The following is a 27,419-nucleotide window of genomic DNA, read 5'->3' on the forward strand; positions in this document are numbered from 1 at the left end:
GACCATCCAGTGCACCCCCGATGAGGATAAGACCGCTCCCGGTCCTGTAGACAAACCCTATCAATCACTTATCCTCTTGCTCGTCCTCTCCCTCTTGGTTTCGCTCCCTCCCGAGCTCTCGTCGACGCGCTGTCGCCATCCTCGTGGTTACTGGCCTCCTCGGTGATCGGGAGGTTCTCTAGGAGCTCCGTCATCATCGACTCCTTCGCCTACCTCCGCTAAATCAAGCTAAGAGGCACCGTATGCTCAGGATCGAGATGGTTTCCACCATGGCCGTCACATCTCGCTGTCGAGCTTGACGCATCCGGCCACCCCCGCAGCTCATGACCTTGTCCACGAGCTCCGCGGTGAGCTCCTTGGCCGATTCCCCCCTTCTCCCCTTCGATTCATCACTGTTTGTCGTCATCCCCGAGCTCGACCATCCTCTACCCTGGCCGCGTTCGAGCTTCAGTGTACGCGCACGCACCATGGCCACGCCCGCTGCCCGTGGTCGCGCACCCTTGTGCCCCTCGTCGCCCGCGCCCTATGTTCGCTCCCCCTCGCTCCTGCATGACCGCCGCGTGGCCCCCGCCCCACTCCGTCGCGCCCGCTATAGTGCCCCGCTAGCCTGCCCGTGCGTTGCTGCTGCTACCCCACGCGCCTGCTCACAATCCCGCCGCCCGGGCCACGCCCCTGCTCCTGCTGCGCCACTGACGTCGCCGCCTGCTGTCGTAGCTGCTGCTATGCGTGCTGTAGCCTACTGCTATTGCTGCTGTTGCAATACTGCTCGCCATTGCAGGTGCTTTTGCTTGATGCTGATGCTGCTTGGTAGCGCCGCTGCGCTGCCTTGCAAGTTGCTCTGCTTGCTACCGCTGCAGGTCATGGCCGTGGTATGTGTGTGTTGTGTGCGTGCAATGTGTTTGTGCAGCATGGTGTGTGTGTTGTGTGTGTGCGTGGGAGGCAGGGCTGGCTCACTGCCAAGTGGGGCTGGCCCTGATTAGTTTAGGTTGATTAAATAATTAGTGGTCAGAGTAGTTAGACTAATTAGTACTTAGGATAATTGCTAGCCTATGTCATGTGGCCCCCTATGTTAATTTTAACCCCTCCGTTTTAGTTTAGCCATCAATTAAATTAAGTGCCAATGACATGTGGGCCACATCCCTTCACTATTTTCCCAGCCGTTTTGACTTGGTCAAACTCATATTAAATATTCCAGAAAATTCATGAAAATCGTTAAATCTTTCATAATTCCTAGAAAATAAACAGTAACTCCGATGAAAAAGTTTTATATATGAAAGTTTCTAAGAAAAATCCAACGAATCCAAACACACGGTTCGTTTATCTGTCACATGCCCCTAGCATGCTGAACATGGGATCGTCCCCTCTCTTTCGTCTGCCCGGAAAAGGCCAGACGCCAGGAAAACCCCTTAGGATGTTTTCCCTCTCCGTCTGCAAGGTCTAGTACCGCGTTAGGTCTCACCTAGCATAGCTTACTATCCTATCATGCTTTCCATTGCCTTTGTTTGTTCTGTTGTTTATTTGTTTCCCCTTCGTTGCTTTTGTTTCGGTAGACCCCGTTATCGCGATAGACCCCAAGACGGCTGATGATCAGGTGATCGTCTTCTTCGTTGAGGATCCGTACATGTCTACAGAGCTTCCAGGTAAGCAAAACCCCCTTGAGCGTTCCGATATCGCCCATTCCCTTCTCTCTTATTCTTGCATTAGAATCCGCTGCTACTACTACTATTATCCTATTTATGTTGCATAGCCTGTTTATTGTAACGTGATGTTGTTACCTACCTGCTTATCCTAAACTGTTTAGTAAAGGCTGGGTAGAGAACCATCAGAGACCCCCCACTTTGTCCCACTGCCCCGCTGGATTATCAAAAGACCCGATCAACGGGATCGAAGACCAGGCCCTGGCACCGCACATAACTTTCCCCTTAGTTGCTCGACACTACTGGGCTACTATCGAGTGCTGAGGGTGATACCTCATCAGCAATTGTGATGTTAGTCCATCGGTTATGGTCATCAAGGATGATTCCTCCTTCTCCACTCCCGATAACGACACTGTCGTACAACTCCTCAAGAGTGGACCTCGAGGGTGATTCCTCCATCGTTCACCTAGATGATAACATCAGGTGGAATTCCATTGAGGGTGATTCCTCAGGGTTTCTCTTGGTGTTAGACATACGGTTACTATGATTACTATGACTTTACACTGAGCCATGTTACTAAAGACAGGTCGGCCCCGAGGGGTACCCGTGCGAGCTTAACTTTGATTGATGTGGAGTCGGGTTGACCTAGAAGGTGCCCGCAAGATAATTACGAAGTATGGTCGGGCATTCTTAGCCCTTGCCGCGAGTCCTCGAGACGGAGCAATGGGGTCACATCGATCATGAGTCTCTGCTCGTTACCGCGTGTTCCTAATCCACTATGATTTGGATATTTGATCCGAGGGGCCTCTGTCCTGATAGCACTAACCATCACGTGGGCATAGTATGGGCGTTCTGCGTCGTATGCAACAGCCAAAGCTTAATAGACGTCATGCGACTGAGCGGTGCGTTCCGGGTTAGACTGGAATGCCTCGCCTTGTATAAGGGAGGCTAGGACTGCTCACCAGGTGCCCACGCAACGTGCAGGAGTTCCCGGGGCGATGGCCCAACACCCCTAGGGGCACAGGTTTAGACCGGCGTGCTGACCTCTCTATGAAACCTAGGTCGGGTTACGGCGTATCGTTGGGCCGAGGCCGGGCATGACCCAGTAAAGTGTGTCCGGATGGAGTTAATCGAGCGTGGTCGGTAAGTTGGTGCACCCCTCCAGGAAAGAAAACATCTATCGATAGCATGTCCTACGATAACGGACACTCGGAGTTGTATCCTAATCAATACAACTAGAACTGGATATTTGAGATGAGAAATGGATAGTATGGCTCTGGGATTGCTTTCTCGCAGGGAGTCGAGGAAGGATCTCTAGGCGAGGTTGATGACACTACTACTACTTTACTTTATGCTAGTCTGCACTCTTCTAATGCTGCAAGACCGCTTGTAAGGGCATATTTATCTCTTAGCAGTTTTGGTGATTGATGACAATGCTTTTGCGGACTAATCGTGTGCATTGAGCATTTCAGATATATCATGTCTATGCATAAGACGATTTGGTGCCCCTCAAAGACTATTGAAGATGGTGTTTCTGTATGTTTCTTTTCGGTGGTTTGAGTCATAGGAAAGCCGTACTATTAAGAGGGGGTCCGCGTTGGAAAGGTTTGTGTGGAATCAACACGTACAGATCTGTTCCTTGTTGCACCACCTTTGTGTTGGCCCTTTGGGGCATCCTCCGTTTCTCCATGCCTCTGCAAAATGAAGGACTCCTAGTGTTGCTGAACTGGGGCATGCGGTAGTACTGCTCTCTGGAGCGGTAGTACCACAGGCCCTTGCGGTAGTACCGGCCTCTGGCGCGGTAGTACCGCAGGTACTCATGGTAGTACCGCTCCTTAGGAGCGGCAATACCGTGGCCTCGGGCCAGGCTCAGCGGTCCGAGCGGTTGTAGGGGTGGATGTAATTTTTTACATCCGCGCCCTACACGATAGTACCGTGCCATGGGCGCGGTAGTACCGCGAGCTCTGGGCAGGCACAGCAACATGAGCGGAAGTTGGGGTGGATGTAATTCTTTACATCCGCGCCCTACGCGGTAGTACCGCTCCGGGCTTGCGGTAGTACCGTGTCGGATTTTTGCATGGATCAGAACTCAGCGGAAGTTGTCACGGATGTATTTTTATATGTCCGTGCCTTCCCAGTCTAGACCAATCCTACCTTGCGGTAGTACCGCAAGGGGGAGCGGTAGTACCGTGCCAGCGGTTCTACCACCCTCAGCTTCCTTGCCTCAGGTCTGGCCTAGCTTCTGCCGCGGCAGCAGTAGTACTGCAGGGCCTTCGGTAGTACCATGGGCTCGTGCGGTAGTACCACTTGTTGAGTGTGGTAGTACCGCTCGTCGTGGGCTGAGTAAGTGGATAACGGTTGGATTTGCTCTTTCACTATAAAAGGGGAGTCTTCTTCTCCGAGTTGACTACCTCTTCCACCCCCAAGCTCCATTGTTGCTCTAAGCTCCATTTTCACCCGATCTCTCTCCCTAGCCGATCAAACTTGTTGATTTCCTAGGGATTGGTTGAGAAGGCCTAGATCTACACATCCACCAAGATATATTTGATTCCCCCCACTAATCCCTCGCGGATCTTGTTACTCTTGGGTGTTTGAGCACCCTAGACGGTTGAGGTCATCATGGAGCCATACTCCATTGTGGTGAAGCTTCATGGTGTTGTTGGGAGCCTCCAATTAAGTTGTGGAGATTGCCCCAACCTTGTTTGTAAAGGTTCGGTCGCTACCTTCAAGGGCACCAATAGTGGAATCACGGCATCTCGCATTGTGTGAGGACGTGAGGAGAATACGGTGGCCCTCGTGGCTTCTTGGGGAGCATTGTGCCTCCACACCGCTCCAACGGAGACGTACTTTCCCTCAAAGGGAAGGAACTTCGGTAACACATCCTCGTCTTCAATGACTCCACTCTTGGTTATCTCATCCCGTTACTCATGCAAGCTTATCTTGTGTTGCATCCCTTGCTTGCTTGTTTACTTATTGTTGTTGCATCATATAGGTTGCTCACCTAGTTGCATATCTAGACAACCTACTTTGATGCAAAGTTTAAATTGGTAAAGAAAAGCTAAAAATTGTTAGTTGCCTCTTCACCCCCTCTAGTAAACTATATCGATCCTTTCAATTGGTATCAGCGCCTCATCTCTTTTTAAGGACTTTGTTGTCCGAAGAGTATGGTTGACACCATAGGCGGTGAGGAGGAGCACCCCGGTGTGATTCTGTCCTCGTCTACAGCCGATGGGGGAACCTCAGTCTCACGTGAGGAACTCAATGTGGCCTTAGACACATTTAAAACCTCCATGAAGGCCGAGGTCAAAGGATTTTCTTGATGGTCTTAAATTGTCCACTGCACCATTGGAAGTGGTTGATCCCACTAACAAGGTGACGGTTGCTAACTCCAACAAGGGGGGAAGCTTCTAGTGATAAAGTTTCTTTGTCTAGTGGTAAAAGTGGAAATGGCATCTTTGCCCATGTGGAACCTCCACTTACCTACGAAGGACCGATTCCCTCCACTCATTTAAATCATGCCGGTTATCCTTTTAAGATTGTGAAAAATGAGGATTTTGACGCTTGGGTCTATCGCTTTAAACGTCATTTAAATCATGTTAATACTAACCTTTGGAGAATTATTGAGCAAGGTTTCTATCTGCATGACCCAAGCAACTTCACCCCGAGAGAAGCCGCGGATCATCAATTCAACGAGAATTCTCTCTTCATCATCCAAGATGCAATCCCTCCCGAAGACATTGCGCATCTCCGACCATTCCCTGTGGCAAAGGAAGCATGGCACCATGTTGTTTCCCTTTACAAGGGAAGCGCAAGCATTCAACACTCCAACTATGAAGTGGTGCAAGATGAAGCCGATGAATTTGCTATGAATGAAGGTGAAGAACCTCGCGAGCTCTATCAGAGACTAAGCACACTCATGGTCTCACTCCGAGATCATGGGAGCAAGGATACAAATGACAGTTGGATCAAGCAGAAATTTCTCAAAGCCATGATGCCTTACCATAAGGCCATGTCCTCCGTCATCCATCAAAGGCCAGACTTCCACACCTTGTCCTCAAGCGAAGTGTTGGATGAGTTTGTGGCAATGAGTATCTTGGACAAGACCGCCGACAATGCAGTATTGCATTCTCAAAGAGCCAAGAAGCCCAACCTTGCTTTGAAGGCCAAGGCTAGTGTGGAAGAGGAGGAGGAAGATGAAGAAGAGGAGAGCAACCCTGAGGATACAAAATATGATTATCATGAGCACATGGCTCTCACTTCAAGGCAATTTTGGAGCAAGAAGAACTCAAGGCCCAACTTCAACAAGAGCAACTCAAGTGGCACCAAGGGAAAGCAATGTGTGAGGACTTGCTACAATTGTGGCAATGTGAGCCACTTCGTTGCGGAGTGCCCCTATGAGAAGAGAGAAGACAATGATAGCAAGCTCATCCAGAAGGACAAGGCCAAGCCTTTCCCCAACAAGAACCACTTCACCAAGAAGGCTCCTCCAAAGGGATTGGTGGCACAAGAAGAATACAATGAGGATGATGATGGCGAGACAGTTGCCATGGCCTCCGTGGCCATTGCGACAACACCACGGGCGTCCCTCTTCGACTCACCCAATGAGAACATCACCGTCAAGTGCCTCATGGCTAAAGCCACCAACAAGGTAACCCCAACATCAAAACTACCATCATTACTCATCCTTCTTTGACGGGTTGCATTGATGAAAGTGGGGGGTCCACATTGGAGGAAAATGAGTTTGACTCTTTTCTGAGTAAGCTTAAGGGTAAATCCAAGAAGCACTCCGTTGCTCTCTTGGAACAACTTGGTGAAGCCAATGACATGATCGAGGCTCACAAAGACACCATCTCTAAGATGGAGGGGCATAGTCGTGACTATGATGATGAGATATCGGATCTCTCTAATGCTCTTGAGGAAGAGCGTGGTCATCGCTTGGCTCTTGAGGAGTCACACAAGGATGACCATGCTAAATTAAAGAAAGATCTTGATCATGCTCTTGTTGTGTCTCGTGTGCTAAATTCCGAGAAGGCCAACCTTGGTGTTGATCTTGCTAGACTCAAGGAGGAGTTCGATATCCTTGACAAGGCTCACAAGGCCTTGTAGAGTACTCATGCTAGTCTTAAAGAGTCTCATGATCATCTCCAAGTGAGGCTAACCAAGGAGAAAGCCACTTTTCCTCATATGCTTTTAATTGATAATGCAAATGCTACTAACCCTTGTTTTGAGCATGTGCATCTTGTTGAGGAGAATGCAAAGTTGAAGGAGCAACTTGAGAAAGGCCTTGTGTCCTGCATACAAGGTGATAAGAACCTCAACAATCTTTTGAGAAATCAAAAGGAAGTTGTGGCCAAGGAAGGGATTGGGTTTGCACCAAAGTCCAAGAACAAGAAGAAGAATGGCAAGGCCAAATGACCTCCTCCTCTCATGCAAACTTTTATCAAAGAGGGAGAGGGTGCCTCTAAGGAGAAGAAGAACAATGTGAAGGGTGGTGGTGTCAAGAAGGGCAATGTCGCCCCTTCCAACAACGCCGGTGACTTTAACCCTTCCTATGTGTTATGACGTGCTAGTGATGGGCATGTTTATGCTAAATTTGTTGGTTCTCCTTATGAGTACATTGAATGGTCTATTTGGGTTACTAAGACCCTTGTCACTAACATCAAAGGACCCATTACAAAATGGGTACCTAAAACCAAGCATTGATCTTTTGTAGGTGTTTGCTTCCGGTGGGGGATCATTGTTGCTCGATAGTGGAGCCACTAATCATATGACCGGAAGCAAGGACTTGGTGGTGGACATGCAAAATATTCCATTTATGCCCACCAATGTCGAGTGGGTGATGCCTCGTCCTCTAAGGTATTGGGACTTGGCAAGGTTGTCATTTCTCATGATCTCACGATCGATAAGGTCATGCTTATTGAGTCCCTTGCATACAATTTACTTTCTGTTCGTCAACTTGCAATCATGGGCTTCGCCACTTTATTTGATATTGATATCGTGGCCCTTTTGTGGAGCAAGACTCTTAAAGTAGCCTTTGTTGGGCATGTCGAGAACGGTCTCTATGTGATTAACTTTCGGAGCGACCCACTAAGACCGCGACATGCCTAATGGCTAAAGTTGACGTGGGATGGCTTTGGCATCGCCGTTTAGCCCATGTCAATATGAGATCTTTGCAAAGTCTTCTCAAGGGGGACCATGTCCGTGGACTAACAAATGTCAGTTTTGCCAAAGATCGTGCTTGCAATGCTTGCATTGAAGGAAAGCTACATGAGAAGGCTCACCCTCCCACGACTATTATTTACTCAAAGAGGCCTTTGGAGCTCCTTCACTTGGATCTCTTTGGGGCTCCATCTTTTGATAGTCTTGGGGGTAGAAAATATTGCTTGGTGATTGTGGCTGACTATTCAAGATACACTTGGGTGTACTTCCTCAAGAGGAAGAGTGAGACCCAACAAACCGCTATTGACTTTGCAAATGAAGCTCAGCGTCAACACAATGCAAAGATCTTGACAATAAGAAGTGACAACAGCACCGAGGTCAAGAACTACACCTTGGATGAGTTTCTTAGTGATGAGGGGATCAAACATCAATATTCCACACCTTACACCCCTCAACAAAATGGTGTAGTGGAGAGGAAGAACCGGACGTTGATGGATGCGGCAAGAACCATGATGGAGGAGTTCAAGTCTCCATAAAACTTTTGGGCCGAAGCCATCAACACCGTGTGTCATGCATCCAATCGGCTCTACCTCCGCAAAGGCTTGAACAAGACTCCATATGAGATACTCACCGGTAACAAGCCCAACCTCAAGTACTTCCGGGTGTTTGGGTGTAAGTGTTTTATTCTCAAGAAAGGTGTTCGTTTGTCTAAATTTGAGGCTAGAGCTCATGAGGGCATATTTGTTGGTTAGGTTACAAACTCTCATGCTTACCGTGTCCTCAATAAGTCCACGAGACTTATTGAGGAGACGTGCAACATGGAGTTTGATGAGAATAACGGCTCCCAAGTGGAGCAAAGTGGTACTTGTGATGTAGGTGATGAAATTCCTCCCCAAGACATAATAAGAATGGGTATTGGTTTTATCCTACCCATTGAGGAACCCCTTGTGGCCGAAGGAGAAGGACAATGTTCCACTCAAGTGGAACCATCACCAACCCAAGACCCACACGCTTCCGAAGAACAAAGTGAAGGTCCTCAACCTCGTGAACAAGATCAAGGGCAAGAACAACCTCAAGATGGCGTTGAACCACCAAGTTATGCCCAAGGTCAAGGTCTCCCCTCCGAGCAAGTTCAAGATCAAGAACAAGCTCAAGACGATGCTCAAGATGATCAAGGAACCGCTCCTCAACTCTCTCCTAAGGAGGAATTGGAGCGTCGTGCCGCCAAGATTGCACCAAGCTATCTACCAAGGGTCATCTCATGACAAATGTGCTTGGAAGCATACAAAAGGGGGTAAGCACTCGTAGACAATTGGAAAACTATTGTGAACATCACGCGTTTGTCTCTTGTGTTGAACCCCAAAAGGTCTATGAGACACTCGAAGATCCGGATTGGCTTAATGCCATGCATGAAGAACTCAACAACTTCGAGCACAACAAGGTGTGGAGATTGGTGCCAAGGACAAGGCCAACGGAGAACCATAATATCATTGGAACCAAGTGGATATTCAAGAACAAGCAATATGCTCATGGAATTATTGTCCGCAACAAGGCTCACTTGGTAGCTCAAGGCTACTCCCAAGTCGGGGGTATCGACTACGGTGAAACCTTTGCTCCCATTGCACGCCTCGAATCTATTCGTTTGTTGATTGCCTATGCTTCTCATCATAACTTCAAGTTGCAACAAATGGATGTGAAGAGTGCTTTTCTTAATGGTCCCATTAATGAGTTGGTGTATGTCAAACAACCCCCCGGGTTCGAGGACCCCTATTTCCCCGATCATGTGTACCAACTAGATAAGGCACTCTATGGCCTTAAACAAGCCCCACGTGCGTGGTATGACCACCTTACCGAGTTGTTGCAAGATCGTGGGTTTGAAATTGGGAAAATCGACCCCACTCTTTTTACTAAGAAGGTCAAAGGGGAGTTGTTTGTGTTCCAACTATATGTTGATGACATTATCTTTGGTTCTCCTAACAAAGCTTTCAATGAGGAATTTGTCGCTGTCATGACCCCGAAGTTCAAGATCTCCATGATGGGAGAGTTGAAGTTCTTTCTCGGGTTCGAAATGAAGCAACAAAGAGAAGGAACCTTCATCAACAAAGCCAAATACACTCAAGACATGCTCAAGAGATTCAAGCTAAGTGAAGTCATGCCGGCTTCCACTCCAATGCCCCTCAAATACCAACTTGGCATAGATCCCAATGGTAAAGCGGTGGATCAAAAGGTATATCACTCCATGATTGGCTCCTTGCTTTACCTTTGTGCATCTAGACCGAATATCATGTTGAGTGTGGGAATTTGTGCATGGTTTCAAGCCGCACCTAAGGAAAGTCACTTTGTGGCGGTCAAGCGAATCTTTCAATATTTGGCTCATACCCCAAACTTTGGCTTATGGTACCCAAGAGGAGCAAACTTCAACCTTGTAAGCTATTCGGACTCCGATTGGGCAGGAGGCAAAGTGGATAGGAAGTCAATTTCCGGAGGGTGCCAATTCCTTGGTTGCTCTTTGGTGAGTTGGTCTTCCAAGAAGCAAAGTTGTGTGTCTCTCTTGTCCACCAAAGCGGGGTATGTGGCCGCCGGTAGTTGTTGCGCACAACTTCTATGGATGAGGCAAACTTTAAAGGATTACGGTGTCATTTGTGACAAAGTGCCTCTTTGGTGTGACAATAAAAGTGCCATCAAGATTTCTCTCAACCCGGTGCAACACTTCAAGACGAAGCATATTGAGATTCGGTATCACTTCATCCGGGATCATATTAGGCGAGGGGAGATCAAGCTCAACTATGTCAACACTCATGATAAACTTGTAGATATCTTCATGAAGCCTTTGGATGAAGCAAGATTTCGCGAGTTAAGGCATGAGCTAAATATCATTGATTTGAGCAATGTTGCTTGAACCCTTGCATACCCCACCATACTCAACTTGTTATCTTGTTTAGGTGTAAGAATGGACATAGGGGGAGTGTTGTTCTCTCAATGAACTTTCCCTCCCCCAATTATGCATAAATCAATCAACTCTTTCACATTCGCCATTCTTGATGGTACTTGTGCTTCAAAGACGAGTTTTGGTCATGGGCCCAAGGATAATTCTTCGCGGTGCCATACCAATTAACTCAAACATAGGTGGCTCCGGCCACCGCCCTCTCCTTGGAGAGGTTGTGTCTCGCGGTTGGTGTTTGTTGTCTTTTGCCCTCCCTTCTTCGTGTCGAGCTTGTGTTTGAGTTGCCTCGTGTGTTAGCTCGTTGGTGTGTCCGTTCGCTTGAAGGTTGCATTACAAAGGCTGTTTTCCTCTTTTGTTTGCTAAACGTGTATCTTCTTGGGTTCACGATACTACCGTGGCTTGCCACAGTACTACCGCAGGAGTTGTGCATGGTACTACCGCAACCAGCACGATAGTAATTTTTTACTACCGCTGGAAGAGCGGTACTACTGCTTCGCGTGCGGTACTTCCGCCCAGGCAGTACTTCTGCCTGGGCGGTACTACCGCGATGACCCGCGGTACTACCACACAGTCGCGAGCGCGTGGGGGTTAAGAGCAGGCAGGGGGAGTTCCAACTCCCCCATACCCATTCAACTCATCTTCCCCATGAAGTCTCTCTCTCTCTCCTGCCCAAGAACGGGGTCGGAGAACCTCGCCAGATCTCCGTCTCCGGCCGCTCTCCTTGCATTTCGTCTGGTGGGATCGTTCCCCACCACGTCCTCTTGCCATGGAACAAGGTTTCTACCCAAATCCCTCTCTCCTTGTCTCGTTGTGTTGTCTCTAGGTTTTTGGGGAGATGCATGTTGTTCTTGAGATTTTAGGCCTAATCTTTGCAAGAGTAGGATGTAGGAGAGTACTGATGCGTAGAGATGATATTTGGTATGTTGCTACTTGGTAGGTTTGATCAACCATAGTACCGCTTCTTAGGCACGGATGTTCTCAGATTACTTTTTGTTACTACCGCAACTCCCGAGCGGTACTACCGCTCCAGCCGTGTTCACCTCGTATGGTACTACCGCTCCTCAGGAGTGGTACTACCGCACGAGGCACGGAAGTAAAATTTTACTACCGCTCCAGGCGCGGTACTACCGTGCCATCCTGGCGCAGTACTACCGCGGCTGGAGCAGCAGTAAAATTTTAGTTTCGCACTCTTGTGCGGTACTACCGTTGAGTGCGAACCTCCCCTATAGCAACTACCCAATGCTATTTCTACTTGTTTCATTTGGTTTGTTGTGGTCTTTGCATTGATCCTTCTCGCTTTTCTTGCGTGTTCTTGTGTTGTGTGTCATAGGTGGTGGCTCCGGTTCCAGTGTCCTTTGTTCGAACCCCGTTCGCGACACGGGCTCGAAGCGTCTGCGCAACCAAGATGAAGCTCCAGAGGGCTCCAATGCCCCCCAATGCAGAACAAAGTCAACCGCAGCCAAGCACGAGGATCCAACAATAAGCATGGATGAGATGCCACTAGCTGAGTTTATCAATCGAAGGAAGATCAACCCCTACGTGAATCCCCGTGCAAACTTCAGAGGGAATGAGTTGTTCTAGACCAAGCAGTAGTATCTTATCTATCTGGATGTGATCAAGGCCAGGAAGAACCTCTATGTGGACATGCACTGGATTACATTCATCATATGAGGGAGGATAAGCACCGCACCTATTTTGGTGAGGCTTTGGACCTGGTGGAGCAGTTTGGGATTGAGGACTTGATCACGTTCCACCTGGACTTTGACCCTGAGATTGTGGCTCAGTTCTTTGCCTCGGTTCACTTCCACTCTGATGAGGAACAGACTTTGACATGGATGACAAATGGACAACAGCTGACCGCCAAGTGGAAGGACTTCATGGATCTGCTACATGTTCGTGATGAGGGGCTCGACAAGCTCGTTGGTGTTTGCCCTCATGCCAACTCTGAGTCTGCTAACAAAAACAAGCTCCATCCATACTATGTTGAGAAGAAGCATCCCAGTGGCAAGAAGACTTGGGTACTGAACCCATTCCTTGACATCATGTATCAGATCTTCCGCAACACCCTCTTCCCACGTATTGGTGACAAGGATAAGGTACATGCCTATCTCGTGGATATGATGCTCATTTGTGAGGAGGTGCATCGTGTTCAGACGCAACCACTTTATGTCTCACATATCATGTGGTTTGAGCTTCGGTTTGCGGTGTTCAATTGTAAGGTACCCATCTATGGTCCTTACCTATTTCACCTGATCTTGAAGACTTGGGGAAGCTCTATCCCAATGTTGAGTTTGAGGCCCCCGACTGGACCCGTCACGAGCCCATCAAGCTCTGCATCAATCCTAAGTGGGCTAACACCACTACCCGTGCTGAGGCAGTGGCTGCTCAGATGGACGTTGATGAGGATGAGATTGAGGAGGAGGAAGCGGATGAGGACAGCTCTGCTGGGTATGCTCCTCCCTCTACTGAGCCCTCACGGGCTAAGAAGCTGAAGGCCAAGATGAAGACCTTGTTCTGCATGCAAGCCAAGGGACAATATAGGACCCATGTTGCTTCCAAGGAGAGTCGCCGCCACGACAAGATCTTGAGGACATTTGGCGAGGAGATATCTAGTGGGTCTGAGAAGAACATCACTCCAGAGGTAGAATGGATGGCAAAGCAGGGCTACCAGTGGACTGAGTCTAAGGACGAGACCATCCCCGCTGCCGAGACCGACGAGAACCATGACGAGTGATTGCTCCATCTTGAGATACCACCTATGTCGTAGGTGTCCTCTCTGCCTTTTTGGTGTCTCAATGCCAAAGGGGGATAGAGTGTAGGGATTTGCGAGTCTTGTGTCGTGTTTGTTGCTTGTGTCATGTTTGCCCTCGTTCTGTTGGACCTCGTTTGCTTTGGTTTGGTTTGTCGTGAGTTGTTTTCTCTTATCATATGGTGTAAGACATATGCACTCTATTATATCTTATGCTTATACTATCTTGTGCTAGTTAATTTATGCTCTTATGTATTAGCTTCCCTCTCTGTTAGTATTAGTTACTCCTTTGCAAGATTTGCCTTGTCTATAAAATATAGGGGGAGTGTTGATCCTAGTATGTGTGTCGTGCAGTCCAAAGCACATCTCCAGAGTGCACACATCTAGGGGGAGCCCATCTATATTTTATATATGTTGGGTTTGCCTATGCTTTATTTCTTTTCCTATGTGCAAATCCCATATTGTCACCAATCCACCAAAAAAGGGGAGATTGTAAGGGCATATTTATCCCTTAGTAGTTTTGGTAATTGATGACAATGCTTTTGCGGACTAATCGTGTGCATTGAGCATTTCAGATATATCATGTCTAGGCATACGATGATTTGGTGCCCCTCAAAGACTATTGAAGACGGCGTTTCTCTATGTTTCTTTTCGGTGGTTTCAGTCATAGGAAAGTTGTACTATTAAGAGGGGGTCCGCGTTGGAAAGGTTTGGGGAGAATCAACACGTACACATCTGTTCCTTGTTGCACCACCTTTCCAATAGCCCTTTGGGGCATCCTCCGTTTCTTCGTGCCTCTGCAAAATGAAGGACTCCTAGTGTTGCTGAACTGGGGCATGCGGTAGTACTGCTCTCTGGAGCAGTAGTACCGCAGGCCCTTGCGGTAGTACCGGCCTCTGGTGCGGTAGTACCGCAGGTGCTCACGGTAGTACCGCTCCTTAGAAGCGGCAGTACCGTGGCCTCATTACAGGCTCAGCGGCTCGAGCGGTTGTAGGGGCGGATGTAATTTTTTACATCCGCACCCTACACGGTAGTACCACGCCATGGGCGCGGTAGTACCGCGAGCTCTAGACAGGCACAACAACATGAGCGGAAGTAGGGGCGGATGTAATATTTTACATCCGCGCCCTACGCGGTAGTACCGTGTCGGATTTTTGCATGGATCACAACTCAGTGAAAGTTGTCACGGATGTATTTTTATATGTCCATGCCTTCCCAGTCTAGACCAATCCTGCCTTGCGGTAGTACCGCAAGAGGGAGTGGTAGTACCGCGCCAGCGGTTCTACCGCCCTCGGCGTCCTTGACTCAGGTGTGGCCTAGCTTCTGCTGCGGCAGCAGTAGTACCGCAGGGCCTTGCGGTAGTACCGTGGGCTCGTGCGGTAGTACCGCTTGTTGATTGCTGTAGTACCGCTCGTCGCGGGCTGAGTAAGTGGATAATGGTTGGATTTGCTCTTCCACTATAAAAGGGGAGTCTTCTTCCCTGAGTTTGTCGGCATTCTGGGAACGGGGGTCCCTAGACTTGCCTGCTTGCGTCCCACGGCGTGGATGAGCCAGCAGGCCGTACGGCCCATCTTCACCAGCAAAGCACTCAAGACCCTCGCGAGGGGCCAAGCCTTGCGAGGCGGATGACTCAAGACCTCCTCCGGGGTGGCCTAGCTGGGCAGGCTCACGAGGAGCGGAGATATCAAAGCGGGGCGAACTTCACGAGGCTTTCGTGACGTGAGTCGTGACGATCGACACCAGGCGGGCACCAGCGCGCACAGCATCCTTGTTTCCTCTTTGGTCCAAAGGGGGCAAGTGCAGCCGCGGAGTACCAAGGCATCAGGCAAAGGTTGCCATTTCGGTGCAACAAGACCAAGACCAAGGACTGCAAGACGGAGGTCATCGTGGAGCCCGGAGCAGCGTCACCACCAGAACTTTGTGCAGGCGAAGACTACTTTTGTCAGGATAGCTTGTACTAGTTGTCCCCCTTCAAATTAGCCCGCCATTGTTGGCTCCCTTCCCGCTCGATATTTGGGAAGAGGACCGGGGGCCCTATAAATAGGACTAGCCACCACAGTGGAGAGGGACGGTCAGACACACAAGCTTACCGAGCCCAAGAACGTCTCAACCTCAGGAGGCCGTTCTTCCCTTGTATTGTTCATCATCAGCCCAAGAGGCAATCCACCACCACCACACTGGAGTAGGGTGTTACACCGCAATGGTGGCCCGAAGCAGTATAAACCCTGTGTCCATCTGTGTTGTGAGTTCGTCGAGTTCATCTGCGAGATCCTAGCAAGCTAGAGCATAGATCAGTTGGAGGGATAGACTTCGCGCGCACCCCAGTGTTCGAACCTTAAGGGTTTGCCGGGACCCCAACCCCGACATTTGGCGTGCCAGGTAGAGGTGCGCCGGAGCTTCTTCTCCGCCAATCAGCTCTCCAACGTTCACCGGCTATGATGTCTGGCTACCCAAGAGCCGGGTCCAACCGCTGGGCAGCCTGGCCGGCCGGGACGGCGCCGCCTACCCATGAAGATCTCGACCCCACACTCCAGGTGGCGCGGGCGTCACCAAGCTCCGCTGGGCATGGACAGCGCGGCCAGGCATCATCCACCCTCACCCCGCGGCAAGCACGAGCCGCGGCGAGAGCAGCAAGTCACGCTGCTGCAACGGCGCCGCACTCACGGCGGGAGCAAGTGAACATGCGGGTGGCACTCACAGTGGCAAGGGAGCTGCTGCGATGCAGACTGATGGAGAGCGGCCGGGACACGCTGCTCGAGCAAGTTGTTGAGCTCCTGGACGCAGCGGCATCAGGAGCGCCACCCTTCAGCTATCGACTTCCTCCCCAGGACAATGCAAGGTCGTGCGGCGAGCCTCACCACATCTGCGCGCCGTCGACTACGCCCGGGGGCTTTGCCAACGTTAGCACGGCCGGCGGCATAGGGGGATCCAATCCCCCCATGCCACCCTCGAGAAGCACGAGCGCAAGCGTCACCCCCCATGGTCCCAGCCAGATGCCGTATTATCATCCCTAGGACGCCGTCATGGGCGGAGCAACATGGAGTGTGGGGCACCCCGGCGAGGTGTTCGGGGTAACGGCCCCGGAGGCCTACGTGCCCCGCATGATGGACAAAGGGTACGCACCAGAGGACGACATCGGCTCGTTCGTTGGAGAAGATTGGGGAGAGGGGGCGCTAGGAGCCGAAGCCTTCCAAGAGCCAGCGGAGAACCACATCGATCGCACTGGCGACGACAACTATAGGGTACCGTTAACTTCTCAGGAACAGGCTTATGCTAACCATGGGCTACAGATGAATCGGGTTGCAGCATCGATCAACGACCCCGGCACGGCGGCACCCGTCTCAACAAGGGGGAGACGCTGGGGCCCGCCGAGAGGGAGCCAGGAGCAAGGCCCCTCCCCAAGGCACGCGAAACCAGGGGACACCCGCAGGTAGGCCCCCTGCCGGGGTGGCTTCAACGACCCTTCCTCCGGCATAGGACCCGTGGTCGCCGAGGTAACCATTGACATCCTCTTTCCCTCCTTTGCGCCATCCTGGTCTTCGGCCGGCTCAAAGGAGGTCAAGAGTGGTGCAAGGCGGGGCCCTCGTTTGGCGATATGAAGCAAGGCCAGTACCTATGAAGAAGGCCCGGTGCCTGTGAAGCTCGCCGCCCGTGACACTCTCACGTAATAATGAGTTGGGGCTATACATGCCCCGGAGTCTCAGGAGTTTTGGCCTCAGGCCCTTGGCTCCCTCCCACTCCTAGTGGAAAGCACTTAGCTCCGTGCCGGTGAGAAGACTTGAAGACCCGAAGACTAGACTAGGTGCCGGACGCGACCTTTTGCTTTGGATCTCTCTTTCTGTGGCTTTGCTTTCTGATTCTGGACTAAAGTTGAAGCTGAATTTTTATCGTTGCGCGCGGGGGTGCCTTTTCTCGTTAGAGTCGTTTCTCGCCTTCTGGATCTTGTTTGTTTTGGGACTCACGTCCGTCGCCTCTCCCTCGAAACTTCTCGCGAGCCGGACCGCGCAGAGCACGCGCTAGCACTATGCCTGGTGCTCACCCTTCACGGGGCCCCCCTTCAAACAGGGCGGCAAGCCCCGCAAGATTCTCCGGAACTTGTTGCCTCACGACCCAGCCCTAAGTAGGCGCTAACTAAGGTAATCCATGTCTGGAAACTCACCCACAGCTTCACAAGCTCACGAGGACACATACCCACATCGCATAGGAAAGTAAAAACTGCGATTCGTTTACATGAGGGGCTCCCCCTCTCAAAATGCTCTCACAAGTTTTCCTAGGGCCACGCCCAAGTTTTGCGTGCAGAATAAGACAACAGGAGAATATGGGATCACCCAGAGATATCGCTCGTTGCGTCGCCCAGGGACGCGTCGCTCGCATCGTTGTCGCCTTCGTCGGAATCGTCGCCGCCGTCGGCAACGCCCCCGTCGCCGTCGTTGACCACGTCACCTTCGTCTGCGACGACCACCACCCCATCGTCCTACGAGGTGAAGGCCCTGACTAACGCGTCGACATGATCCTCTGCCCAACGCGTCAAGTCGCCCCGAACGGCAATGGGCACAAGAGCAATGGCGGCATCAAAGTCGAAGTTGGGGTCGGCGTTTAGGAGGTGGTTGAAGACACGGGAGAAGGCGCGCTAAAGCAGGCCACAACCCCTCTCCTCCACAAGCTGCCGAGCTCTAGCAGATTGAGCCTCCAGGCGCATAACCACCTCGATGAAGAAGGCCAGGTGGCTGGCATAGTCACTCGAGTGAGGGGTCGGGGCGTTCTCGTCGCAGATATAGCCCAGGGCGGTGTTGGCCTTGTTTCGAAGATCTTGAAGCATGGGGCTATGCACGCGCTCCAGCTTCAGCGTTGGAGCACTTCTTCTCTGTTTTGCCGAGTGACGGCCTCGACATCATCAATTCGCCCCCGGAGGGAAAGCAGCTCGGCGCGAGCGGAGGCCAGGTCTACCTGCGCCGTAACCAGGGCGGCGGTTGTGGCCTCAGCACGCCTCTCGGCCTCGTCCAACCTGGGCCTGAGGGCGGTGGCCCTGCCCGCGCCCTCCTGTCCGGCGAGCTCCAGCCTCAAGCCGTACCTGCCCTCCAGATCGGCGCGAACCACGGCTACCCGGTGATTGATCTCTTCTTCGACTCCAGCCTCGCGGCCCCTGACGGCATCTTCAGCTTGAGCGACTTGACGCTCCCTCGTCTCCAGCTGCTCGAGCTCGAGGCTGCGCTCCACGGCCTCCAGGGCCAGCGCCTCCTCACGCTGCCGGATCTCCTCTTCCTCCGCAAGCGTCCCCCTCACCGACGCAAGGGTGGCCCCACGCGCCTCGACTTGCTGCTCAAGGGACGCACTCCAGGTCTGGAGCTCCCACGCGCGCTCCTCCGCTGCCTCACGGCGGCGAAGCTCGCGCACGGGCCTCGTTGGAAATCTTGAGGGACGCCTCGGCCTTCGCTTTCTCGAGATCGCGATGATAACAGCCAAGGTTGATGGCCACTCGCAGCTTGTGCCGCTCCTCCACCAACCGAAGACCTTTGGCCTCAAGACGCGAGTCGACGCTAGCAAGCTCTTCACCAAGGCGGTTCATCGCGCCCATCGCCTCTTGGAAGAGCTCGTGGCGGACCACGCTGCGCCCGCGCTCGAGCTCGAATGCTCGCCCCATCTCGTCCTCCACCTCGGGGGCTGCGTGTGGAGCATCGAATGACGCGCCATCTCCCGGTTGGGGGCTGGGGGCTGGCGCAGCCCCTGGTGCCGGTTGACCCTCGCGAGGAGCCCGGACCGAACAAGGCCCATTGCTTGAAGGAGGCTCCAGCATCGAGGCTAGCCATCCATTGATCGTGACCAAGGGAAGAGCCGCTGGCACGCCCGCTGCGCTCCAAGAAAGGCCGCGTAGGAAGGACGGCGAAGGCACAAGCTTGGGGCGCCCTGACAACGGACTAGCTCCCAAGGCTGACCCCACGCCACGGGCAGCGTCCGAGCCTGAAGCACTGGAGCTTGGCAGGTACGATGGGATGAGAGGGAGCTGCTTCTCTGAAGGTTTCGCGGCCTTACCAGAAGGGAACCTGAGGGGGCAATCGTCAGGAAGGGAAGGCGGCACATACAAGATCACCGAGGAGAGGTACTTACTCGTCGATGGCGATGTACTTCCATCGCTTCAACGACCCGAAGATGTTGTTGCCGCTGGGGGATCCCTTCCTCTTGCGGAGCTCCTCGAAGTCCACACAAAGGCGACCGAAGCGCTAGACGTGACGGCCGGTGCGCGGCGGAGCCGAAGAAGAACCGAGAGGAAAGGCTTCAGGGGAGCCCGGCTGCGGCGAACATCATGGCTCTTTCTCGCCGCGACCTCCCGAGGCTCCTGGAGCCTCGGCCTCGGGAGCCGCATGACGCATCTCTTCAGCGACTGGCGCCTCAAGAGGGGCGTCGGAAGCTCCCAAGGGCGACGCTCCTGGGTCACTACTCGGCACGTGCTCCTCAGCACCTGAGTAGTCGGCCCCTGTCGTAGCTCGCTCCCCCGCACCATCACCTGGGGTAAGCTCGTCACCAGCGACAAATAACGGGACCACGATGACGGGATTCTCGCGGGGTCCCTCCAAGCCAATTGGGTGCAGCCCCCACTCATCGAAGGAAGGCATGGTCTCGACGAAGGTAACCTTGTTCTTGCTGCGGTACAACATGCAGCTCTTCCTGGGCATCTCGTCCGGCAGAGAGACACCAGATAGCACCGTGAGCATAGTTTGCCGCGCAACAAGAGGAAGCCCCTCCTCCTAAAACCTCATGTTGTCCCGACTGCTGAGCAAGTCCCACATCTGGCGATAATGATGCTGAAGCAGGGCAACTCGACGCCTGACGAACTCCCTCACCACCATGGGCGCAGTCACACCAAGGTCCTTCAACCACTGCAGCCTCGCCCAGACGGGGGCAAGCCAGGGGCTCGTGAGCCTCTGGTGACCCTAGCCGGAGTTTGGAATGGCAGGCCCCATCGGAGCTTGGAGTAGAGGGTTGAGCACGCCAGCATCAAAAAACACCCATCGCGTGCGTAATTCGCTCGGAGACGAAGGAAGCTCGAAGTCGATCCCCATGCCTGTCGCAAGAAGAAGTCGCGGAGGAGTGCCACGGAGGGGGTGATGCCCACCATGGCCTCGCACACGAAGGCGAAGACGGCAAGAAGGGTCACAGATTGAGGGTCGAGATGAAGCATATGGATCTGATAGTGCTCAAGCACCGCGTTGAAGAAGGCGGAGAAGGGAGGAAGCAAGCCAGCCCAGAGGGCGTCAATGAAGATCGGGATCTCGGTGACTGCCCGAGCCATGCTAGAGCGAGACGCAGGCTAGGCCGGCGTATCTCCCCACTCGTTAAAGCTGGAGGCGAGCATGGGGCGAACCTTGCCCATGGCCTCATCGTTGAGCACCCGAGGCCGGCTGAGCGCCGGCTCGAAGGATGGGGGGGACAGTTGGCGAGGACAGAGGTTTCTTCCCCTTGTCGGCTTGCTTCGGTGCCATGACGGTGAAGCGGGCGAAGCGTTGGTCAGATTGAGGAGGCAAAGCAAGGCGATGAAGAAGCAGGGAGGTTGGAAGATTGGAAGAGCCAGGCGCGGCGAGGGAAGAATAACTGTGCAAGAAGCGGGGCCGCATAGCCAGGCGGATTCAAAGGCAGCGTGGGGAAGCGGAGACGCCCACGTCCAATCAACCACCACGCGTCAACCGAGGTCACATTCTTTTGGGGCCCGCGGTGCTTCGAGCTTGACCCTTCGCTTCGCCGCGAAGCCAAGCCCACGCGCACCTTGGGCCCGGGGCTACTATCGGCGTTCTAGGAACGGGGGTCCCCAGACTTGCTTGCCTGCGGCCCATGGTGTGGATGAGCCAGCAGGCCGTACGTCCCATCTTCACCAGCAAAGCACTCAAGACCCTCGCGAGGAGCCAAGCCTCGCAAGGCGGACGATGCAAGACCTCCTCCGGGGTGGCCTAGTTGGGCAGGCTCACGAGGAGCGGAGATATCAAGGCGGGGCAAACCTCATAAGGCTTTCATGACGTGAGTCGTGACGATCGACACCAGGCGGGCGCCAGCGCGCACAACGTCCTTGTTTCCTATTTGGTGCAAAGGGGGCAAGCGCAACCATGGAGTACCGAGGCATCAGGCAAAGGTTGCCATTTCGGTGCAATAAGACCAAGACCAAGGACTGCAAGATGGAGGTCATCGTGGAGCCCGGAGCAGCGTCACCACCAGAACTTTGTGCAGGCGAAGACTACTTTTGTCAGGATAGCTTGTACTAGTTGTCCCCTTCAAATTAGCCCGCCATTGTTGGCTCCCTTCCCGCTCGATATTTGGGAAGAGGACTGGGGGCCCTATAAATAGGACTAGCCACCACAGCGGAGAGGGACGGTCAGACACACAAGCTCACCGAGCCCAAGAATGTCTCAACCTCAGGAGGCCGTTCTTCCCTTGTATTGTTCATCATCACCCCAAGAGGCAATCCACCACCACCACACTGGAGTAGGGTGTTACACCGCAACGGTGGCCTGAAGCAATATAAACCCTGTGTCCATCTGTGTTGTGAGTTCATCGAGTTCGTCCGCGAGATCCTAACAAGCTAGAGCGTAGATCGATTGGAGGGATAGACTTCGCGCTCACCCCAGTGTTCGAACCTTGAGGGTTTGCTGGGATCCCAACCCCGACAGAGTTGACTACCTCTTCCACCCCAAGCTCCATTGTTGCTCTAAGCTCCATTTTCGCCTGATCTCTCTCCCTAGCCGATCAAACTTGTTGATTTCCTAGGGATTGGTTGAAAAGGCTGAAAGTGCAACTATCCCTGGGTGGTTTTGGTAATTCCAAACAACATATAGCTCATTGATGTAATACTATTTCAAGATAAATATTTCAGGAAAGCTCAATGATTGGCATGGCATGGATTAGAAATGTGGACCCCTCAAAAAGCTAAGGACAAAATATTGGCTCAAGCTCAAGCTCAAGACTCTACATTTTACCTTTTAGTGATCCATGATCACATTGAGTCCATACGAAAATCCAACACTATTAAAAAGGGATGAGGTGTTGCTTAATGGGTTACTTGCTCAAAATGCTTAGTGATATGCTCCAAAACCCTCAACCACTTTCTCATATCCACATATGTTCCAAACCAAAAGTCAAACTCAGCCCCACAGAAACTTTCCATCTGGCGCCACCGAGTTCAGTTGACATAGCCATTGCCACAAAACCCTAGTCACTTCGGTCTTACCGATAGGGATCTCGGTCTCACCGAGATGGGATTGCAAATTCTCTATTTCCCTTCATAACATTTCGGTCTAACTGAGATGAGTGATCAGTCCCATCGAGTTCGCAATGCAAACTCTCTGTTTCCCCTTCGTAACGTTTCGGTCCAACCGAAATGAGCGAATCGATCCCACCAAGTTTGCCTGACCAACTCTCTGTTTGCTTATTACCAAAATCGGTCCCACCGAGTTTGTGTAATCGGTCTCACCAAGATTATGTTATGCCCTAATCCTAATAAAATCGGTCCCACCGAGTTGACATGTCGGTCCCACCGAAAATCCTAACGTTCACATTATGAACTAAATCGGTGTGACCGAGTTCTCTGATTCGGTCCCACCGAGTTTGCTAAATTGTGTGTAACGGTTAGATTTTGTGTGGAGGCTATATATACCCCTCCACCCACTCTTCATTAGAAGAGAGCCATCAGAACATGCCTACACTTCCATCATACATTTTTTGAGAGAGAACCACCTACACTTGTGTTGAGATCAAGATATTCCATTCCATACACATAAATCTTGATCTCTAGCCCTTCCCAAGTTGCTTTCCACTCAAATCATCTTTCCACCAAATCCAATCCTATGAGAGAGAGTTGAGTGTTGGGGAGACTATCATTTGAAGCACAAGATCAAGGAGTTCATCATCAAAACACCATTTATTACCTTTTGGAGTGTGGTGTCTCCTAGATTGGTTAGGTGTCACTTGGGTGCCTCCGTCAAGATTGTGGAGTTGAACCAAGGAGTTTGTACGGGCAAGGAAATCACCTACTTCGTGAAGATCTACCCTAGTGAGGCAAGTCCTTCGTGGGCGATGGCCATGGTGGGATAGGCAAGGTTGCTTCTGTGTGGACCCTTTTGGGTGCAGCCCTCCGTGGACTCGCGCAACCGTTACCGTTCGTGGGTTGAAGTCTCCGTCAACGTGGATGTACGATAGTACCACCTATCGGAACCACGCCAAAAATCTCCATGTCTACATTGTGTTTGCTCCCTCAAGCTCCTCTATTTACCTTCATGTGCAATGTTTTACATTTCACTACTATACTCTTAGACTTGCATGTGTAGGTTGTTTACTTGACTAGTGCTAAGTTGCTAAAATCTGGCGAGACTTAAAATTGGGAAAAGGATAGATTTTTATTTGGTCAAGTAGTATAATCACCCCCTCTAGACATACTTTCGATCCTACAAGTGGTATCAGAGCTTTGGTCTCCTTTTTCCTTGATTTCCATACCTTTTGGTGACCATAGCCTTGGTTTCAAAACCTAGGAGAGTATGGCATCTAGCGAGGGAAATTACCACCGTAGAGGTCCTTACTTTGATGGTACTAATTTTGCTAGTTGGAAGCATAAGATGAAAATGCATATTCTTGGACATAACCCCGCCGTTTGGGCTATTGTGTTCATTGGCTTACAAGGTGAATTCTTTGATGGGAGAGAACCAAACCGTGAAGCTAGCGCGGAAGAGTTGAATATGCTACAATACAATGCTCAAGCTTGTGATATTCTCTTCAGCGGATTGTGCCCCGAAGAATTCAACAAAATTAGCCGTCTTGAGAATGCAAAGGAAATTTGGGATACTTTGATTGATATGCACGAAGGTACCGACTCTGTCAAGGAATCCAAATTGGATGTGCTTCAAAGTCTACTTGACAAGTTCAAAATGAAGGATGGTGAAGGTGTCGCTGAAATGTACTCTAGGCTTGCTCTCATCACAAATGAGATTGCCGGCTTAGGAAGTGAAGAGATGACCGATAGATTCAGCATCAAGAAGATCCTAAGAGCCTTGGATGGAAAATATGATATCGTGTGCACATTGATCCAAATGATGCCCAATTACAAGGATCTCAAGCCAACGGAAGTCATTGGAAGAATTGTTGCTCATGAGATGTCACTTAAGGATAAGGAAGAGCTCCACAACAAGTCAAGTGGTGCTTACAAAGCCTCATGTGATGCTCCCACATCATCAAGTGAGAAACAAGCCTTCAATGAAGAATTGAGCCTAATGGTGAAGAATTTCAACAAGTTCTACAAGAGTAGAAGCAAGGAAAGAAGTTCCAAGTCAAGGTCCTACAATGACAAAAGGTCTTCAAGTCGTGAACGTAATTGCTACAATTGTGGAAGACCCGGACACTACTCCAATGAGTGTACGACTGCCTACAAAAGAAGAGAAGATTCTCCCAAAAGGAGTAGGAGAGAAGCATCACCACCAAGAGGGAGAAGGAGTAGAGATGACCGTTATGAATGAAGAACACCATGGAGAAGCAAGGATTCGGAAAGGAAGGACAAATCATCAAGGAGCTACACAAAATGAAGACATCAAGCTCATGTTGGTGAATGGGTATCCGGCTCTGACTCCGACAATCACTCCGAGAGAAGTTATCACTCCAACTCCGAATATACTCAAGATGAAGGTTTTGCCAGTCTAGCACTTGTGTCAACCAACTCCTACGACATATTTGAGTCACCAAATGAAGGAATTGGAAGATGCTTCATGGCTAAAGGCCCAAAGGTATCACACACCGAGTATGTTGATTTCAATAGTGATGAAGATGATTTGCTAGGTGATGATGATTTACTTGTTGACAATTCTAGTGATGAAAACTATGATGAACTTTTTATTAATCATGCTAATCAAGAGAAAATGAATGACGATGATAAGAAGGAGATTGAGCGTCTAACTAAAGAACTAACCACTCTTAAGTTAGCTCATGAAACTACCTTGGAAAATCATCAAGAGCTTTTAAAGACTCATGAGAAGTTACGCTTCGAAAAGCTCAACCTTGATCAAGAGCATGAGTTCTTAAAAGCGATCAGTGATGATCTTCGCAAGAAAAGTTCTTCTTACATTGCCAGGCGCTTACTCTTGTCTACTTACATGCCTCAAGTTAAATCTAGCAACAAGAGTAAGAAAGATTCTTCTTCTAGTAGTGACAATGATCATGCTAAACCCAATGATGTTGCTTCTAGTAGTTCTCTTGATTCCACTAATTATTCTCTTAGCCAAGTTACACTTGAGTAAGAAAATAGCTTATTGAAGGGAATTATAGAGAAAGGTGTTTACAAGAGCCTTGCCAGAAGTAAGTAATTTGAGGAAATTGTACGCAAGGAAGGAAGACACTGGAAGAATCAAGGTGTTGGTTTTGAATAAAGTTTAATGCCAATGGAGTTGAGTGGGAAGAAGATCAATACCCAAAGACAAAGTTTGTTCCTCAACAAGAGAAGTATGATCCTACTTCTTTCCAAGGAACACAAGCTCAAGATGATCTTCCACTAGAACACAAGCAAAAAGTCAAGGACAAGCTTTAAGAGGAGATTGATGCATTTGAGGAAGCTCCCAAAGCCTTGGTCAAGTGGGTTCCCAAGACTACATCAAGTTCTACTTCATCAAGTACGACTACAACTCCAAGGATTCCCATCAAGATGGTGTGGATCCCGAATAAGAAGAACTAGAGAGTTCTTGAGGGTGACTCCGCCAACATACTTCACTCATATCATTTTGGCGAGGACAAGTGCAAATAACTTCCACATCTTGCACTAGTTCAAGGAGTCACAAATCCTTTTGTTGGTAAGACAAGGGACAAGGTAACCTAAATCTTTCATGGACATCATCCTATGTGAACATCACTCTATGTCTATGGATATCCTTGTTTGTTCCTTGTGGGACTAACCCGTGTAGGTACTGAAAGTGCGACTCACTCTAATGGATTGCTCCAAATGATCTACACCAACATTGAGCATCTACATCTTCAACACCTACATGAAGTCATCATTGACAAAACCCAAGGTTAGTTCATCCCTCTTAGGGGGGATACCAAATCTAGGGGAGCTTTACCGCTGAAGATGCTAGTCGTTGATAGAACTAGGCTCTCCCCTCTATCTGGCATTTCTGCAGCCCAGTCCACATATACAGCCTTCCTTTGATAATGTTGCATATGTAGTGTAGATCCTTGCTTGCTGAGTACTTCGGATGAGTACTCATGTTTGCTTTGCTTTCTTTTCCCCCCATTTCCATTTGATGCAACCAGATGACGGAGCACCTGAGACCGTTGCCCCCACCGATGACTACTACTACCCCGAGGGTGCCTACTACTACGTGACGGACGCTGGCGACCAAGAGTAGTTAGGAGGCTCCCAGGCAGGTGGCCTTGCCTTTTCGATCGTAGATGCTTTTGTGCTGGCCTTCTTAAGGCAAACTTGTTTAACTTATGTCTGTACTCAAATATTGCTACTTCCGCTGACTTGTTTGTATTCGAGCCCTCGAGGCCCCTGGCTTGTAATATAAAGCTTGTATCATTTTAATTTGTGTCTAAAGTTGTGTTGTGATATCTTCCCATGAGTCCTTGATCTTGATCAAACACATTTGTGCGTATGATTAGTGTATGATTGAACCGATGGCATCACAAGTTGGTATCAGAGCCGACTGCCTGTAGGAATCCCCCTTCCACACTCCTTGGCTGAAATTGAGTCTAGTCAATGAAAAACTTTTACTAACATGGTTGTGTGGCTTACGGTCCCATGTCGCCATTGGGTGGTATTACGATCTTTTATTCCTCGTCTATACTACGGGACTCTGTTCTCTCTTCTATTCGGGTTAAATGAATTTACTAACTACATTAGGTTCTCGTAACGACTTTCCCCGGAGAGCCCATTCATTCCGAATGGTTGCCTGCTTCACCAGAAGACTTCGAA

The 27,419-nt window shown here is 50.6% G+C and overlaps 1 long non-coding RNA gene across 1 annotated transcript; it reads left to right on the forward strand.

Moving 5' to 3' along the window:
* LOC119359367 lies at positions 1-26,902 on the forward strand. Its single transcript, XR_005172495.1, has 3 exons — positions 1-347; positions 1,551-1,640; positions 26,756-26,902. It is a non-coding gene; the product is annotated as an uncharacterized LOC119359367 (long non-coding RNA).
* Positions 26,903-27,419: the final 517 nt, after the last annotated feature.

This window comes from Triticum dicoccoides, chromosome 2A, assembly GCF_002162155.2.
Source record: "Triticum dicoccoides isolate Atlit2015 ecotype Zavitan chromosome 2A, WEW_v2.0, whole genome shotgun sequence".
In the NCBI taxonomy this organism is placed as follows: Eukaryota; Viridiplantae; Streptophyta; class Magnoliopsida; order Poales; family Poaceae; genus Triticum; species Triticum dicoccoides.